A 9,917-nucleotide genomic window follows, 5' to 3' on the forward strand; every position below is an offset into this window, starting at 1 on the left:
CTTTCTTGGGAACAGGAACAATGGTGGCCCTCTTGAAGCATGTGGGAACAGCAGACTGGTATAGGGATTGATTGAATATGTCCGTAAACACACCGGCCAGCTGGTCTGCGCATGCTCTGAGGGCGCGGCTGGGGATGCCGTCTGGGCCTGCAGCCTTGCGAGGGTTAACACGTTTAAATGTCTCACCTAGGCTGCAGTGAAGGAGAGACCGCATGTTTTCGTTGCAGGCCGTGTCAGTGGCACTGTATTGTCCTCAAAGCGGGCAAAAAAGTTATTTAGTCTGCCTGGGAGCAGGACATCCTGGTCCGTGACTGGGCTGGATTTCTTCCTGTAGTCCGTGATTGACTGTAGACCCTGCCACATGCCTCTTGTGTCTGAGCCGTTGAATTGAGATTCTACTTTGTCTCTGTACTGACGCTTAGCTTGTTTGATAGCCTTGCGGAGGGAATAGCTGCACTGTTTGTATTCGGTCATGTTACCAGACACCTTGCCCTGATTAAAATCAGTGGTTCACGCTTTCAGTTTCACGCGAATGCTGCCATCAATCCACGGTTTCTGGTTAGGGAATGTTTTAATCGTTGCTATGGGAACGACATCTTCAACGCACGTTCTAATGAACTCACACACCGAATCAGCGTATTCGTCAATGTTGTTGTCTGACGCAATACGAAACATGTCCCAGTCCACGTGGTGGAAGCAGTCTTGGAGTGTGGAGTCAGCTTGGTCGGACCAGCGTTGGACAGACCTCAGCGTGGGAGCCTCTTGTTTTAGTTTCTGTCTGTAGGCAGGGATCAACAAAATGGAGTCGTGGTCAGCTTTTCCGAAAGGGGGGCGTGGCAGGGCCTTATATGCGTCGCGGAAGTTAGAGTAACAATGATCCAAGGTCTTTCCACCCCTGGTTGCGCAATCGATATGCTGATAAAATTTACTGTCCACTCCACAGACAAGATAAGCCTGTCCAGTCTACAGACAAGATGAGCCTGTCCAGACTACAGACAAGATGAACCTGGACAGTCTACAGACAAGATGAACCTGGCCAGTCTACTGACAAGATGAACCTGTCCACTCTACAGACAAGATGAACCTGTCCACTCTACAGACAAGACCAGCCTGTCCACTCTACAGACAAGACCAGCCTGTCCACTATACAGACAAGACCAGCCTGTCCACTCTACAGACAAGACCAGCCTGTCCACTCTACAGACAAGACCAGCCTGGCCACTCTACAGACAAGACCAGCCTGGCCACTCTACAGACAAGATGAAGCTGTCCAGACTACAGACAAGATGAAGCTGTCCAGACTACAGACAAGATGAGCCTGTCCAGTCTACAGACAAGATGAAACCTTCCACTCTACAGACAAGATGAACCTGGCCAGTCTACTGACAAGATGAACCTGTCCACTCTACAGACAAGACGAGTCTGGCCACTCTACAGACAAGATGAGCCTGTCCACTCCACAGACAAGATGTGCCCATCCACTCCACAGACAAGATGTGCCTGTCCAGTCTACAGACAAGATGAGCCTGTCCAGTCTACAGACAAGATGAGCCTGTCCAGTCTACAGACAAGATGAACCTGTCCAGTCTACTGACAAGACCAGCCTGTCCACTCTACAGACAAGACCAGCCTGTCCAGTCTACAGACAAGACCAGCCTGGCCACTCTACAGACAAGACGAGCCTGGCCACTCTACAGACAAGATTAACCTGTCCACTCTACAGACAATAATAACCTGTCCACTCTACAGACAATAATAACCTGTCCACTCTACAGACAAGACCAGCCTGTCCACTCTACAGACAAGAATAACCTGTCCACTCTACAGACAAGATGAGCCTGGCCACTCTACAGACAAGATTAACCTGTCCACTCTACAGACAAGATGTGCCTGTCCACTCCACAGACAAGATGAACCTGTCCACTCCACAGACAAGATGTGCCTGTCCACTCTACAGACAAGATGTGCCTGTCCACTCTACAGACAAGATGAGCCTGTCCACTCCACAGACAAGATGAACCTGTCCACTACACAGACAAGATGAACCTGTCCATTTTACAGACAAGACCAGCCTATCCACTCTACAGACAAGACCAGCCTGTCCACTCTACAGACAAGACCAGCCGGTCCACTCTACAGACAAGACCAGCCTGGCCACTCTACAGACAAGACCAGCCTGTCCACTCTACAGACAAGATGAGCCTGGCCACTCTACAGACAAGATTAACCTGTCCACTCCACAGACAAGATGAACCTGTCCACTCCACAGACAAGATGAACCTGTCCACTCCACAGACAAGTTGAACCTGTCCAGACTACAGACAAGATGAACCTGTCCATTCTACAGACAAGATGTGCCTGTCCACTCTACAGACAAGATGAACCTGTCCACTCTACAGACAAGACCAGCTTGTCCACTCTACAGACAAGACCAGCCTGTCCACTCTACAGACAAGACCAGCCTGTCCACTCTACAGACAAGACCAGCCTGTCCACTCTACAGACAAGACCAGCCTGGCCACTCTACAGACAAGATGAGCCTGGCCACTCTACATACAAGATGAACCTGGCCACTCTACATACAAGATGAACCTGCCCACTCCACAGACAAGATGTGCCTGTCCACTCTACAGACAAGACCAGCCTTTCCACTCTACAGACAAGACCAGCCTGTCCACTCTACAGACAAGATGTGCCTTACCATTCTATTGCTAAAGACAATATGAGCCGTTCCACTCTGCTGAAACAAAGAAGATGAGATTGTCCACTTTACAGACAAAATGAGCCTGTCCTGTCTACGAGACAGAGTTAATGACTGTAATGGAATTTAAGTAGTTATTGTTGTGTCAGCTCTGTAACCTGCACATAAAATATATCTACTGTAGTTGTGTACATTCTCAGCCTCAACCTAGCCGTACTAACCCAGCCTTACTAAGCTAGCCGTACCAACCTAGCCATACCAACATAGCCGTACTAACCCAGTCTTACTAAGCTAGCCATACCAACCTAGCCATACCAACCTAGCCATACTGACCTAGCCGTACCAACCTAGCCGTACCAACCTAGCCGTACCTACCCAGCCGTACCAACCTAGCCGTACTAACCTAGCCGTACTGACCTAGCCGTACCAATCTAGCCGTACCAACCTAGCCGTACTAACCTAGCCGTACTAACCTAGCCGTACCAACCTAGCCGTATTAACCTAGCCGTACCAACCTAGCCGTACTAACCTAGCCGTACCAATCTAGCCATACCAACCTAGCTGCACTAACCTTGCCATACAGCGTAGTTACATCTCCTGACTCCTGCCCTGCTCCAAGATCACAGCACACAGCCATAGTCATATATTTCAGCAAATAGCTGTTCAATTATTAACCGGTAGTGCTATTTACAGGAATATGTCTTTAAATATACATAAGGTGTCTATAAAGAACGTGATGTCCTCTCACCACTGGTGGAGTGACCACAACTAGCACAGAGCTGTTAACAGACAGACAGGCAGGCAGGAAGGCAGGCAGGCAGGCAGGCAGGCAGGCAGGCAGGCAGGCAGGCAGGCAGGCAGGCAGGCAGACAGGCAGGCAGGCAGGCAGGCAGGCAGGCAGGCAGGCAGGCAGGCAGGCAGGCAGGCAGACGTCAGCTCTCCAGTGTTTCTAAAAAGAGGAATGGGACATCAGTCGTCCTGACCAAGCTGGTCTCTATTAAACATACTGCTATAAAATGGTGACGTTCCACTCTACAGGCAAGATGAGCCTGTCCACTCTACAGGCAAGATGAGCCTGTCCACTCTACAGGCAAGATGATCCTGTCCACTCTTCTGCTAGAGACAAGATGAGCCTGTCCACTCTTCTGCTAGAGACAAGATGAGAATGGCCTATTAAACATAATGCTATAAAATGGTGACGTTTTCAAATGTTGAATGCAGAAATAACCTGTTATTGACAGGGGAATGTGTGGTCCTCGGAATGTGTTGCGTGGCATAGAATTAACCATGTGTGGTCCTCGGGAACATGTTGACCAGAATAGAATTAAGCATGTGTGGTCCTCGGAACGTGTTGACCAGCATAGAATTAACCATGTGTGGTCGTCGGAACGTGTTGTGTTTGGGGTCTAATATATAGTGTGAGAGCAGGGAGAGGTGGTAAGGATTTAACTGTGGTCATCCTGTCTGGGTTGGCGCCCCCCCCCCCCCCCCGATGTATTACACTTGTGATTTTATGAAAGTTAAATATTTATAATTCTGTAGTTTGAATTTCGCGCTCTGCAATTTCACCAGATGTTGTCGAGGTGTCCCGCTAGCGGCACGCCTTTCCCACAGACACAACAGTTAGAGCGGCCATTCTATCCACTATTCATTCAACACCTTGTTTTAGGGTTTAACTGCTGTAGCAGATAGTGTTCTAAGAAACACAGTATCACAATAACACAGCCCTGTTTCAACCATCAGGACAGCAGACAGATAGCGTGGTCCTATATCGACCATCAGGACACCAGACAGTCAATGTGGTCCTGTATTGACCATTAGAACAGCAGACAGACAGAGCGGTGAACATCAGGACAGCATACAGACAGTTAGATTGGTCCCATCAAGAAACCAGACGGTCAAGGTTTTCCTGTATCAACCATGGAGGACAGCATGCAGACAGAGTGGTCCCGTATTGACCATCAGGACAGCAGACACACAGAGTGGTCCTGTATCGACGATCGGGAAATGATCCAAACAATTAGAGTGTTCCTTTATTGACAATCAGGACAGCAGACAGTCAAAGTGGTCCTGTGTCAGCCATCAGGACAGAAGACAGACAGAGCGGTCCTGTATCGACCATCAGGACAGCATACAGACAGAGCAGTCCTGTATCGACCATCAGGACAGCAGACAGTCAGAGTGGTCCTGTATCAACCATCAGGACAGCAGACAGTCAGAGTGATCCTGTATTGATCATCAGGACAGCAGACAGTCAGAGTGATCCTGTATTGACCGTCAGGACACCAGACAGTCACGGTGGTCCTGTATCGACCTTCAGGACAGCAGACAGACATACAGAGTGGTCCTGTATCGACCATCGGTACAGCAGACAGTCAGAGTGGTCCTGTATAACCATCAGGACAGCATACAGACAGAGTGGTCCTGTATCGACCATCAGGACAGCAGACAGACAATTAGAGTGGTCCTGTATCGACCTTCAGGAGAGCAGACAGACAGTTAGAGTGGTCCTGTATCGACCTTCAGGACAGCATACAGACAGAGCGGTCCTGTATCGACCATCAGGACAGCAGACAGTCAGAGAGGTCCTGTATAGACCATCAGGACAGCAGACAGTCAGACTCATCCTGTATCAACCATCAGTTCAGCAGACAGTCAGAGTGGTCCTGTATCGACCATCAGGACATCAGACAGTCAGAGCGGTCCTGTATCGACCATCAGGACAGCATACAGACAGAGTTGTCCTGTATCGACCATCAGGACAGCAGACAGTTAGAGCGGTCCTGTATCGACCATCAGGACAGCATACAGACAGAGCGGTCCTGTATCGACCATCAGGACAGCAGACAGTCAGAGTCATCCTGTATCGACCATCAGGACAGCAGACAGTCAGAGCGGTCCTGTCAGAGTGGTCCTAGAGTGGTCCTGTATCGACCTTCAGGACAGCATACAGACAGTTAGAGTGGTCCTGTATCGACCTTCAGGACAGCAGACAGACAGTTAGAGTGGTCCTGTATCGACCTTCAGGACAGCATACAGACAGTTAGAGTGGTCCTGTATCAACCTTCAGGACAGCGTACAGACAGTTTGAGTGGTCCTAAATCGACCTTCAGGACAGCAGACAGACAGTTAGAGTGGTCCTGTATCGACCTTCAGGACATCATACAGACAGTTAGAGTGGTCCTGTTTCGACCTTCAGGACAACGTACAGACAGTTAGAGTGGTCATATAAATCGACCTTCAGGACAGCAGACAGACAGAGTGGTCCTGTATCGACCTTCAGGACAGCATACAGACAGAGCAGTCCTGTATCGACCTTCAGGACAGCATACAGACAGTTAGAGGGGTCCTGTATCGACCTTCAGGACAGCAGACAGACAGTTAGAGTGGTCCTGTATCGACCTTCAGGACAGCATACAGACAGTTAGAGTGGTCCTGTATCGACCATCAGGACAGCAGACAGTCAGAGAGGTCCTGTATAGACCATCAGGACAGCAGACAGTCAGACTCAACCTGTATCAACCATCAGTTCAGCAGACAGTCAGAGCGGTCCTGTATCGACCATCAGGACAGCATACAGACAGAGCGGTCCTGTATCGACCATCAGGACAGCAGAAAGTCAGAGTCATCCTGTATCGACCATCAGGACAGCAGACAGTCAGAGCGGTCCTGTCAGAGTGGTCCTAGAGTGGTCCTGTATCGACCTTCAGGACAGCATACAGACAGTTAGAGTGGTCCTGTATCGACCTTCAGGACAGCAGACAGACAGTTAGAGTGGTCCTGTATCGACCTTCAGGACAGCATACAGACAGTTAGAGTGGTCCTGTATCAACCTTCAGGACAGCATACAGACAGTTTGAGTGGTCCTAAATCGACCTTCAGGACAGCAGACAGACAGTTAGAGTGGTCCTGTATCGACCTTCAGGACAGCGTACAGACGGTTAGAGTGGTCCTGTATCGACCTTCAGCACAGCATACAGACAGTTAGATTGGTCCTGTATCGACCTTCAGGACAGCGTACAGACAGTTTGAGTGGTCCTATATCGACCTTCAGGACAGCAGACAGACAGTTAGAGTGGTTCTGTGTCGACCTTCAGGACAGCGTACAGACAGTTAGAGTGGTCCTGTATCGACCTTCAGGACAGCATACAGACAGTCAGAGCGGTCCTGTATCGACCATCAGGACAGCATACAGACAGAGCGGTCCTGTATCGACCATCAGGACAGCATACAGTCAGAGAGGTCCTGTATCGACCATCAGGACAGCAGACAGTCAGAGCGGTCCTGTATCGACCATCAGGACAGCGGACAGTCAGAGCGCTCCTGTGTCGACCATCAGGACAGCATACAGACAGAGTGGTCCTGTATCGACCATCAGGACAGCATACAGACAGAGTGGTCCTGTATCAACCTTCAGGACAGCAGACAAACAGAGTGGTCCTGTATCGACCTTCAGGACAGCATACAGACGGTTAGAGTGGTCCTGTATCGACCTTCAGGACAGCATACAGACAGTCAGAGCGGTCCTGTATCAACCATCAGGACAGCATACAGACAGAGCGGTCCTGTATCGACCATCAGGACAGCAGACAGTCAGAGAGGTCCTGTATCGACCATCAGGACAGCAGACAGTCAGAGCGCTCCTGTATCGACCATCAGGACAGCATACAGGCAGAGTGGTCCTGTATCGACCATCAGGACAGCATACAGACAGAGTGGTCCTGTATCAACCTTCAGGACAGCAGACAAACAGAGCTGTCCTGTATCGACCATCAGGACAGCATACAGACAGTTAGAGTGGTCCTGTATCGACCTTCAGGACAACGTACAGACAGTTTGAGTGGTCATATAAATCGACCTTCAGGACAGCAGACAGACAGAGTGGTCCTGTATCGACCTTCAGGACAGCATACAGACAGAGCAGTCCTGTATCGACCTTCAGGACAGCATACAGACAGTTAGAGGGGTCCTGTATCGACCTTCAGGACAGCAGACAGACAGTTAGAGTGGTCCTGTATCGACCTTCAGGACAGCATACAGACAGTTAGAGTGGTCCTGTATCGACCATCAGGACAGCAGACAGTCAGAGAGGTCCTGTATAGACCATCAGGACAGCAGACAGTCAGACTCAACCTGTATCAACCATCAGTTCAGCAGACAGTCAGAGCGGTCCTGTATCGACCATCAGGACAGCATACAGACAGAGCGGTCCTGTATCGACCATCAGGACAGCAGAAAGTCAGAGTCATCCTGTATCGACCATCAGGACAGCAGACAGTCAGAGCGGTCCTGTCAGAGTGGTCCTAGAGTGGTCCTGTATCGACCTTCAGGACAGCATACAGACAGTTAGAGTGGTCCTGTATCGACCTTCAGGACAGCAGACAGACAGTTAGAGTGGTCCTGTATCGACCTTCAGGACAGCATACAGACAGTTAGAGTGGTCCTGTATCAACCTTCAGGACAGCATACAGACAGTTTGAGTGGTCCTAAATCGACCTTCAGGACAGCAGACAGACAGTTAGAGTGGTCCTGTATCGACCTTCAGGACAGCGTACAGACGGTTAGAGTGGTCCTGTATCGACCTTCAGCACAGCATACAGACAGTTAGATTGGTCCTGTATCGACCTTCAGGACAGCGTACAGACAGTTTGAGTGGTCCTATATCGACCTTCAGGACAGCAGACAGACAGTTAGAGTGGTTCTGTGTCGACCTTCAGGACAGCGTACAGACAGTTAGAGTGGTCCTGTATCGACCTTCAGGACAGCATACAGACAGTCAGAGCGGTCCTGTATCGACCATCAGGACAGCATACAGTCAGAGAGGTCCTGTATCGACCATCAGGACAGCAGACAGTCAGAGCGGTCCTGTATCGACCATCAGGACAGCGGACAGTCAGAGCGCTCCTGTGTCGACCATCAGGACAGCATACAGACAGAGTGGTCCTGTATCGACCATCAGGACAGCATACAGACAGAGTGGTCCTGTATCAACCTTCAGGACAGCAGACAAACAGAGTGGTCCTGTATCGACCTTCAGGACAGCATACAGACGGTTAGAGTGGTCCTGTATCGACCTTCAGGACAGCATACAGACAGTCAGAGCAGTCCTGTATCAACCATCAGGACAGCATACAGACAGAGCGGTCCTGTATCGACCATCAGGACAGCAGACAGTCAGAGAGGTCCTGTATCGACCATCAGGACAGCAGACAGTCAGAGCGCTCCTGTATCGACCATCAGGACAGCATACAGGCAGAGTGGTCCTGTATCGACCATCAGGACAGCATACAGACAGAGTGGTCCTCTATCAACCTTCAGGACAGCAGACAAACAGAGCTGTCCTGTATCGACCATCAGGACAGCATACAGACAGTTAGAGTGGTCCTGTATCGACCTTCAGGACAACGTACAGACAGTTTGAGTGGTCATATAAATCGACCTTCAGGACAGCAGACAGACAGAGTGGTCCTGTATCGACCTTCAGGACAGCGTACAGACAGTTAGAGCGGTCCTGTATCGACCTTCAGGACAGCATACAGACAGTTAGAATGGTCCTGTATCGACCTTCAGGACAGCAGACAGTCAGAGCGGTCCTGTATCGACCATCAGGACAGCATACAGACAGAGAGGTCCTGTATCGACCATCAGGACAGCAGACAGTCAGAGATGTCCTGTATCGACCATCAGGACAGCAGACAGACAGTTAGAGTGGTCCTGTATCGACCTTCAGGACAACGTACAGACAGTTTGAGTGGTCATATAAATCGACCTTCAGGACAGCGTACAGACAGCTTGAGTGGTCCTATATCGACCTTCAGGACAGCAGACAGACAGTTAGAGTTGTCCTGTATCGACCTTCAGGACAGCGTACAGACGGTTAGAGTGGTCCTGTATCGACCTTCAGGACAGCAGACAGACAGTCAGAGAGGTCCTGTATCGACCTTCAGGACAGCAGACAGTCAGAGCGCTCCTGTATCGACCATCAGGACAGCATACAGGCAGAGTGGTCCTGTATCGACCATCAGGACAGCATACAGACAGAGTGGTCCTGTATCAACCTTCAGGACAGCAGACAAACAGAGCGGTCCTGTATCGACCATCAGGACAGCATACAGACAGTTAGAGTGGTCCTGTTTCGACCTTCAGGACAACGTACAGACAGTTTGAGTGGTCATATAAATCGACCTTCAGGACAGCAGACAGACAGAGTGGTCCT

Source organism: Oncorhynchus mykiss, chromosome 8 (genome assembly GCF_057628025.1).
Source record: "Oncorhynchus mykiss isolate SJ-2025 chromosome 8, ASM5762802v1, whole genome shotgun sequence".
In the NCBI taxonomy this organism is placed as follows: Eukaryota; Metazoa; Chordata; class Actinopteri; order Salmoniformes; family Salmonidae; genus Oncorhynchus; species Oncorhynchus mykiss.